The sequence below is a fragment of the Pinus tabuliformis genome, chromosome 3_2, assembly GCF_031772625.1.
Source record: "Pinus tabuliformis cultivar Carrire ecotype Pingquan chromosome 3_2, CPIR1, whole genome shotgun sequence".
Classification (NCBI taxonomy): domain Eukaryota; kingdom Viridiplantae; phylum Streptophyta; class Pinopsida; order Pinales; family Pinaceae; genus Pinus; species Pinus tabuliformis.
The window spans coordinates 341,074,851-341,085,004 of record NC_142302.1 but is presented as its reverse complement, the minus strand read 5'-3'; positions in this window follow the sequence as shown (position 1 = coordinate 341,085,004).

The window sequence follows — 10,154 nt, the reverse complement described above, 5'->3', positions numbered from 1 at the left end:
GAGATCTCCATGAAGAAATTCACTCTTCACATCCATGTGATGAACTTCCCATTTGCGAGAAGCAGCAATGGCTAAAACTAGTCGAATGGAGTCCGTTTTTGCAACAGGTGCAAATGTCTCTGTGTAGTCTATGCCATGTACCTGTGAGTATCCTTTTGCAAAAAGTCGAGCTTTGTACTTTCTTATCTCACCATCTACAAAAATATTTGTTGAATAGATCCATCGACATCGAAAAAGCTTTCTTCCTTTTGGAAGTGGAACCAAGTCCCATGTTTTGTTTTCCATGAGAGCAGAGTACTCTTCATCCATGTCAGGATCCCAAAGTGGGTTTCCAGCAACCTCAAAGTATGAATATGGATCTAAACCAAGTGTCATATAGTAATGTATGGGAAGCAATGGTTCGATGGCAGTCAGGGCTTGAGGAGCCCCAAAAAACTGTGATCTAGTCCTTCTCGCATCCGCAGGATCACTGATTAGTTCACTAGCAGGGTTTTCTCTGCCCAAGTTGGCAGTTGAATTGGAGCAGCCATGACCTACTCCTCATCCTCTAAATCAGACCCAAGAGGCTTCTTTGATGGCTGCTATAAAGTGCTCGAAGAAGTTTCAGACTCCTCCTCATCAGTGGCAACAAGTGGTTCCTTGGTAGGGTCTGCTGAAAAATCATGCAGTGATTCTTCTTCAAACTTCACACTTCGAGCTACAAGGAACTTTTCAGTGTGAGAGTCTAGCATTTTATATCCCTTGACACTGTCACGATATCTAACAAAGATACATTCAACACTTTGAGGCTCCAAGACCTTCCTCTTATTTGTCAGAATGTGAGCCCATGCTCATGAACCAAAAATGCGAAAGTGAGACACTTTCGGTTTCTTATCGGTCCAACATTCAAATGGAGTGGTGCCTTTGAGTGCTTTGCGAGGAAAGCGGATTTGAATGTATGATGCACAATAAATAGCTTCAGCCCATAGATTAAGAGCTAATGATTTAGACTGTAGCATACAATTGGCCATCTCTTTTAACGACCCATTTTTCCTCTCCGTGACACCATTCTGCTGTGGTGTATATGGCATTGTGTGTTATAGTTGTATACCTGCATCAATACAAAGTTGCTACACATATTTGCTGACATAATCCCCCCCATTATCAGTACAGAGTATCTTAATCTCACACCCAGACTCATTCTAAGCAAGTGCCTTAAATTCTATAAAGCATTCAAATACTTCTGATTTTAATTTCGGAAAAAATACCCAAGTATAGTGAGAGAAATCATCTATGAAGGTGAGTACATATCGAGCCTTACTAATTGAAGGCTACGGTAATGGGCCCGTGATGTCACTGTGAATCATCCCAAGAGGTGAAGAAGCTCTTTGTGCCTTCCCTTTGTCAAAATTTTGTTCCGGATGCTTGCCAAGGATGCATCCTTGACATACACCACTTGTGAATTTAATAGCGGGCAATCCTTCTACCATGTTTTCCTTGCTGAGTTGATGCAAGTACTTATAGTTTAGATGGCCAAATATTTCATGCCATAACCTACTGATATCATTATATTGTGACAGAAATACAATGCTAATAGATTTAAGAACAAAGTGGGAGAAGAAATACAAATGAGAACCGTGATCTACAATTCCATGTGTAAGCTGTGAGCGCATGGAAATGTCGGTAATCACTGCGGAGTCTAGAGTGAACTCCACCTTCCTTCCAGAGCTGGAATGAGTGATATGATATATTGAGAGAATATTTGTAGATAGCGAAGGAACTTGAAGCACATTTGTGAAGCAGCCCTCTTCAAGGTCTACAATTCCTTCTCCGCACACCTTTGCAGGTGTGGCATCTCCCAAGTAAATTAAGGATCTGGTGCTTTCTTCGATGGAGGAAAATTCATCTTTTGATGCAGCCATATGGTTCAATGCACTTGAATCAAGGATCCAATATGATGGAGTGGATGTGACAACCATTAAAGCATGACCATCTCATGCTCTCCCTCTCCCATCTCCCGTTTTGTTATCATCCTTCTTCTTTGCATTCTCAGGCACAGGTGAGATTGTGCCGCTACAATTGCTTAGCCATCTCATTGATTGTTTTCCTCATGCAATTTCGGGATGAAAACCTTTGGAACAGTAGCTGCAGAGTGTTCTTTCCTTCTTCCTCTTACCCTTAGGCAAAGAAGATATCTTTGAAGATTGTATGGTTCTCTCCTTCTTTGATTCATTAAATTTACACTTCCCTTTTTGCTTGTCTCTTCCACTGCTCTTTGGAGCATTAGTAGCCGCAAGTGCTTGGTGCTTTGAATACCTGATGGCACCCATTTGGACCAACTTAGCTGTCTCTTGATTTAATGCTGCAATGAAGTCATTCAGAGGAATTTTCCATTTTTCTTGAGTCAATTTAGATGCTTGAAAAGACGATACAAATATGGAATATTCAGGGCCTAATTTCGAGAGAATCGAAAGGATGAGTTGATCTTACTCTTTCTTGACTCCACATGCATCAAGTTTAACAAGGAGGGATTTAAAATTGGTGAAGTATTCTTGTAGGTTGTTGAAATGAATTGGACTGAGGGATATGAGTTCATTCTCCAGTTGATGCACTCTCATTTTATCCTGCTTGCTGAATAGTCCTTCCAATGTGGTCCAGACGGCATCGGGAGTAGTGACTCCACTGACATGAAAGAGGAGTTCTCTAGAAATTGATAGGAATATCAGCCCAATTGCTTCATCTAATTTATTTAAATACTTGATCTTCTCCGTTGCAAAAGTCGGTTCAGTCTCCGTTCCCATTGTTACCTTGTAAAGCCCTTTGCTTCGGAGGAGTAAAGCGATCTATGTCTTCCATTCGAAGTAATTGAAAGGATTTAGAAGGAGTTTTGTAGGCTAAGAGAGATGATACATTTCTGCTTGCTGCACCTCCTGATGATCTATACCTACAAATAAAACTGTGTACAATCCACTAGATTCGAACCAGCTTTGATACCATGTAGAATTCCTGCAGAAACTCCGATAGATCTAGAATTCTAGTTAAATTAAACACAAGTAATTCGCTGATATTCAAGAGAGGAGAGAAAGAATTTTCTCCATAAAATCAATGTATTAAATTAATGAACAATGAGAATACATGAGCAACCAAAACCTCTAACCCCAAAGGGAGGTGGTTATATAGAAATTGTTGAATCTAGAAAACTAGGAAAAAACTAGTAAAAAACTAGAAAAGGCTAAGAAAAGCTAAAGGGAGGCATAAAATAGCAACAATGACTCAAGACAACATATGCCAACTATCAGCCATGAGGAAAGCATGAGGAGGGGTGCATTTCCCGAGGAAGGCAACTTTAAAACATGCTAAAATGGTCTGGGGGACCAAATCCCTTGATTTAAGGGGGAATCTTCATGTGGGGTGCCAATCCTCAAATAACTCAAGGGGATGAGGTGTGGTTAGGTGTGAACATGAACTTAGATGTCTAAATGGTTTAGGAAAGTTGTTGGACCAATATTTCCATAATATTAAGCCTTTAAAGGCAAAAAACAAGGGAAAGTTGGTCCACCGAGCTAGTTTACCAAAAACCAAGTGTGAACATGATTTTTATTGCATGTGGCTAAGTCAAGGATACTTAGGCTAAAAAATAAATGTAGATGCTAGGATTATATTCCAACAGTCATCATGATGAGGTCGAGTTCCACCTTCCTAGGGCTCATAAAACTTACTAGGATGGATTCATCCGAAGGGTGAACTTATATGGCAAGCATATGCGATCCCATTCAAGCTTGCGATAAAAAATATATGGCATACTCGCCAGAAATGGTGGGGGGAAAGTGAAAGCATTCATCTCTTGTATCCTGTAAAGGCAAAATGTCGGTCTTGAACATGAGACTCATTTTTTACTCGTGTTGGGTTTGGGACATCCTCACTTCGCCACTTGACTTCCTAGGTTTTGGGAATCTATTTTGTCTCTCATCTGATCATACCATTCCATCATCATGACCTATGATCCTATGTTCAGTCAAATGCTGCCAAACTCCAGAGTCATGTCACTGATATGTTCAAGAGAACTCATATCTGTAGTTATTTACCACCTATACATTGTCTGACTTTTTGCCATAGTCCTGGATCATACTTGTCTACTCTACTACATCCTTTTATTTCATGTCGATGATGTGGGATTCATTATGGCCCTCCTTCGAAGGATCACTTCCTGTCAACTTTAGCTCATCATCCGGGAAGATGATCAAGAAACTCCATTCCAGTACCTTAGAGCTTACATGCCTCAATGGCAAGTTCTTCACATTCGACAACAAGTTTACATCATTAACCTTTGATTGAATGATTCCATAGGTGTTTGACTTTAGCTTCACTCTTCATAGTCATGGATTGTGCTGATTGTACCTTGACAACCATTGTCATTATTGGTGGTTTCTCATGCATGTTAACAATTGACATCATTGACCGATAATCAGGTGGTTTTCTACCATGTTCGACTTCGACACATCTATTCACATGATTATAATTTGTACATTGATCGGATCAAGACAGGAGCACAAGATGTTGGACTTTATCTGATAAAGTCTAGGGTGAACAATGTTATGAGTTATTCATGATTGTACACATGTTTCCTCTTGACGGATGGCTGCGACCATACCGTGGGTCCATATTCATGATCCTTTCTATTTAGATGGTTGGGATCACACTGAGTATCTTTCCACATGATCCCTTTTTGTCTGTGTGGCTACGTCCATACCACATATTCATTTATTATTAGATGCCTATTCATGTATCATTAGGCATGGTCATCAGAGATGTCAGATATGTATATGTATATGTATATACTTGATTTGTAGGTCTCCTGACAATGTTGTTATCGTCCTTGCACTGACTTGTAAAGCATCTAAGCCATCACTCCCTGTTATGCCTTCATGATTTAGGGGGCATCTGTTACACAATATTTTTTCATACCTCCTATTCACTTCCCGTACTATATCCTGAAATGCAAAACCATTGACTACTGTGCAACATATCCATCATGATATACAGATCACAGCCGCCCTGAAGAATTAAAAGAAAACTGTCCTGAATCCATTATGGAGAAGGTTGCTTAAAAACCTAATTTTTGGCATCAACACATTTTGCTCCGTTGCCTTCCCGTGCTGATGGCATGTTACTCAGCTATACATTCGCGCTGCCAACATGGGTTTTCATAGGAAAACCTACGCTGAACCTCTTCTGGCAAGTTTTCCTAAACTGGAGGGGAAGCTTCACTCACTAGAACCTTCGGGAAGAACGAGCTAGATATTTGTTGTTGTTGATATGGTCAAGATCTCTCATTTGGGCCTCTTGATATTATCATCATGGTATTTCCCCTTGAGATGTGGACATTACTCCCTATTTTGTGGATCCCTAACTCCATCCCCCTTCCTATAAATTCACTCCTTTCCATCCACAAATGGTTGGTCATTGATTACTGCATCTCTATGTTGAGATTATGCTTACATGCTACCCATTCTAGCTTGGAGAAGGAGTACTCGAAGAGACTTTTCTTGGACTTGGATATCCACCAAAAGGAGGGCCCCAACATTTAGGCATATTGTATGCTTCCCTTTTCAGTTTCTTAATATTTACATTTGATGTTCACTTTCCATAATTGTGTAAGTGCTTATTAGCTTAATGTTCCCTGATCTGTTAAGTAGTTAATGTTTGATGTATGTTATATATTCTCTCATATCTTGCATAGTACTTTGATCTTCCTTGCAGGTATTTGGACGTGAAGAAAAACTAAGGAGCGAGGCCTGGAGTGAAAGATTCAAAGCCATCTCTAAGGATCGAGCGATTAGCATCAGAATGAGGTAGGTTTCTCCTTCTTTCTGCATTTGTCAAAAATAAGTTAGGAAAGTGTGTGTTAGATTGTATGGTTTGTTGCTAGACCCACTCATTGGGCTAGAGGGATTGCCCCTATCCGCAGAGGGGATTTTCCTTCTCAACACATATAATTCATGTTTTAAAGTGGTTGCAAATCTGTGTGTTGCACTACTATTTTGTTGTATTTTCTTTCATCTTATATGTAATGCTATTCTCCAAATCTATATGTCTTACTCTTACATGAGACTCGGTCACGATATGTACTATCAACTATTTTTCATCATTGAGTAGAATCAATATGGTTGCACCTGATACACATATTCTCATATAACGTGAGTGAAATTTTCTTTATATATTTGTTCTATCTTGAAAATGTATGCTATCCTCTAAATTCTTCATGTTCTATTCTTACATAAGTATTAATCTTGATATCTAATATTAATTGTTATTTAGTATAGAATAGGATGGGCATGCCTATACCTGCTACACATGTTTACTTATGATTAGAGTGCAACTTTGTTTTTTAAAACTGATGTTTTTTATTTCTATTTTGCCTCATACTTTCTCTTTCCTAATCTTTTTCCTTTTTATTGTCACCATCTTTTATTATTTTTAGCTTGCTCATTAGGAATCTGCCTTCAGAATTATATATCGCCAAATGTTTTCCTTCCTATTGTGAATGCCACCACTATTCATTACAACAGAAATATCCATACCTAGTCTTATTCTATTTGGATATTGAAAATATGACAATTATATTACAGGGTTACCCCCTGTGGTGTATTGGGGACCAATAGTTACACCTAGAGCGAGAGGGCTATCTAGTCCTCAGTGATGTGGTCTTAGGTTGTCCTAAGTTACCTGGACAATCTACGCACCAACATCTTTTGGTGCTATTTCCAGGGAACAAGTTGTTAAAGTTTCATTTTATTCATAACTAAAGTAATCGGGTAAGTCTGTGACCTGCTAGTGAATAGGTTCATTAGTGCATGTGCCTTAAGGGTTTTAAAGCATATATTTCTTTGTTTAGTTCACTTGGCGACTCCTAGATTATACATATTGTTTTTATTTTCCAATGGATTTCTCTTGGACTTGTTTGGAAACTAAATTATCTTCTAATACACCTAGTGTATTTCATGTTTTTTATCATTCTAATATTGATGATTGTGAAGAAAGCAACTTCGAAAGAGAATCAAGGTTTTTTGACCACCAAGAAGAAGAGATATGTGATGGTGTTTTCATTAGTTCTAATGTCGATTCATTTCAGGTTCATGTTGATTACTCAAAACCTCCTATGTATGATGAATATGACAATAATTATTCATTTGTAGGTTTAATTTCACACAAGTATAATGTTTTTCATATCAATAACCATGATAAACATAATTATGTAAATAATAATGGAATGGCTTATGTTGATTATGCACATGATAATGTTATGGTACATGAAAATGTAAATGAAATCATTTTAAACTTTATTTGATCTAATATTCATTTATTTATTTCTCCATATATACATCATCACTTCAATAACTCTTTCCAAACTACACACAATTCTTCTTATTATGATGAACATGAATTTCAAAAACATATAAGTTTCCACATGAAAAATCCTAGTATGATTTTAGATTGTTTTGATAAGGAACTAAACTATGAACATATTGCATATACATTAATGTTAGAAATATTTGAACATTTAAATAATCACACAAATCATTATGATTGTTGGATGGAAGCCGTCTATAAGAGAAAATCATTTTATCATTATGTTGATATCAACTCCCTTCTAGTAATTAAAATAAGCAAAGCACCTTATCTGTTCTTACAATTACTGAGCATATTACTATTTTTGAAACTTAAAGATAAGAGTCTTGGAGTTGACAAATTATTGTATTGGTCACAATGGTTGTTCAATTTTTTTGAACAATTTTGCTTCTAAAAACACATTGTATATAATTTATGTATATAAATAAAACTTTTATGTTTTGTATGTTTACAATGTATAAAGATGAAGGTTTATTTCATCTTGAAGAGTCTTTCATGATCATAGTAGAATGAAATACACGTATATGAGTGCTTAGTATGAACTATATTAACAATATTTTTAAACACATATTTAAAGATTCGGTTTGTAAATCATGTTTAAGGGGTAACATCTTTAAAGGGATCATATATTAATCTTTTAGTGATGCCACCTTCATATTGAATATTCCTCATCATATCCCTTTTCCATTCTACTTACACATAAATACTAAGGGATTGCATTAAGTCATAAGGGCTATACCTTTCATACATATAATTGAATCTTTAGTAGGAATAGTTAGTCACATCACAACCATACATGAGACCTTCCTAATCAACATACTACCCTAGGGATAGGAACCAATGGTTTCTTGGGTGGGGCATGTTGGTATCTTCATCAGGGCTATAAATGCTTGCTGGTAGAGGAGCAAGGAAAATGGCGCTATATTAAATTCTAGCATGTAATCCTCCTACTCCTTCTATTGAGGTGACTTTGATGGGGTATGTTTACATCTCCACTGGGGCTATGAACGCTCGCTGACAGTGGAGCAAGGTTAGTGGTATTGGAATAAGTCCAGTACGTAATCCTCCCATCCCTTGAATGCTATATTTATTAAATGAATTGAATGAAGGACCTCTAGCATGAAGAGAAAACAAGAATCCAGAGAGTTTCTCATCTTAGGTTAGTGGATGACTCCATTGGGTCTACGGATGCTCGCTGGTAGCAGAGCGACATCCGATTTTTGAAACTCGTGTTATGGACCTAAAAGGGAACCAAAATCCCTGACAGATAGCCTCCTTAGTCTCAAGAGATTCAAAAACTAGAAGTCCCTCTTGTGTACCTTAATTAGCTCCTTGCTTTATGTGATTTCTTAATCATTAGCTGTGAGTAGGTGTAACTTTTTATGGTATAATATGTTCTTATGAAGTTGTACATTTATCATTTTTATGATCTTCTGCCTTAATCATTATTTTAACTACCCCGATTGACTTAATATGCAAATGAATGTATTTTATGTATGTACATAATCTTTGAACTTGTTAATTTATACGTGCTAGGGCCTCACATTTATTCTTGTTTCGTTCTTGCTGTCAATTGGCTTAGCCTTTAAGATGCAAAACATTTCCATTTCATTACTTTTTTTTTTAGTTTCTTTTTTCGACTCCATGCCCAATACAAAGGTTTCTGGTCCGCATTCTTGATCCTCCAAAGGGAGCATCATCCCTAGTTGGCGCTGAATGTTGTCGCCAAAAATGACCCTCCTTAGAACTAGGTCTCTTTTGAGGGTGTTGCTTTATGTTTCCTTGTCATTTGACCCCTTATCGTGCTCCTATGATTCAAATCACTTCCTAAAATACAAAAGGGAAATCAATAGAAGAGATTAGAACAAGAATAAGTAGGGTTTGTAGCTAAGTGACGTTAAAGAAATGCCATATTAAAAATAAGCACTTAATTATTATTTTGATTCTATATATAACATAAAATTTAAAGTACAAAAAGATTAAAATGTTAAATAACACTAACTATGACATGTGGCTAAAACATAATTAAATTATTATTACTATAACTCATAACCCTAAAATTAGGGAAACTTTGTCCATGAATTAAGGAAACATTATCCATAAGGGGAATTAGATATATAAACTAATTATTTATTATACAAATCTTTAATTTGCTATCATGAATTACTTACCATTTTTTAACTTTTACCTTTGCCTCCTAAGCCCCAAGTGAAAAGTAAAATCTTTAAAATTTAAATACATTTCATGGAAGCTTTAATATCGAAATGGTTATTAAAATGAAAACAAGCTTAAAAACATTATATTAAGTTTTCCATAAAACTCATATCAAATATAAAATTTATATAAACTTTTGAATAAAATCATATTAATATAAACATAGTAAAATCATATTAATATAATCATTATACTAAGTTTGGAACTAATCCTGGGTGAAAAATAAAATCTTTAAAATTTAAATATATTTCCTGGAAGCTTTAATATCGAAATGGTTATTAAAATGAAAACAGGCTTAAAAAATGTTATATTAAGTTTTCCATAAAACTCATATCAAATATAAAATTTATATAAACTTTTAAAAAAAATCATATTAATATAATCATTGTACTAAGTTTGGAATAAAACCATATTTAATATAAAATTTATTTTATGTTTCGAATAAGGGAGGTTAACTCACTTAATTGTAATAAGGTCATCGGGGCCGGATAAGGGAGGTTAACTCACCACCACCTTACTACCCGATGAGAAATTACCATCGTAGGATTAAA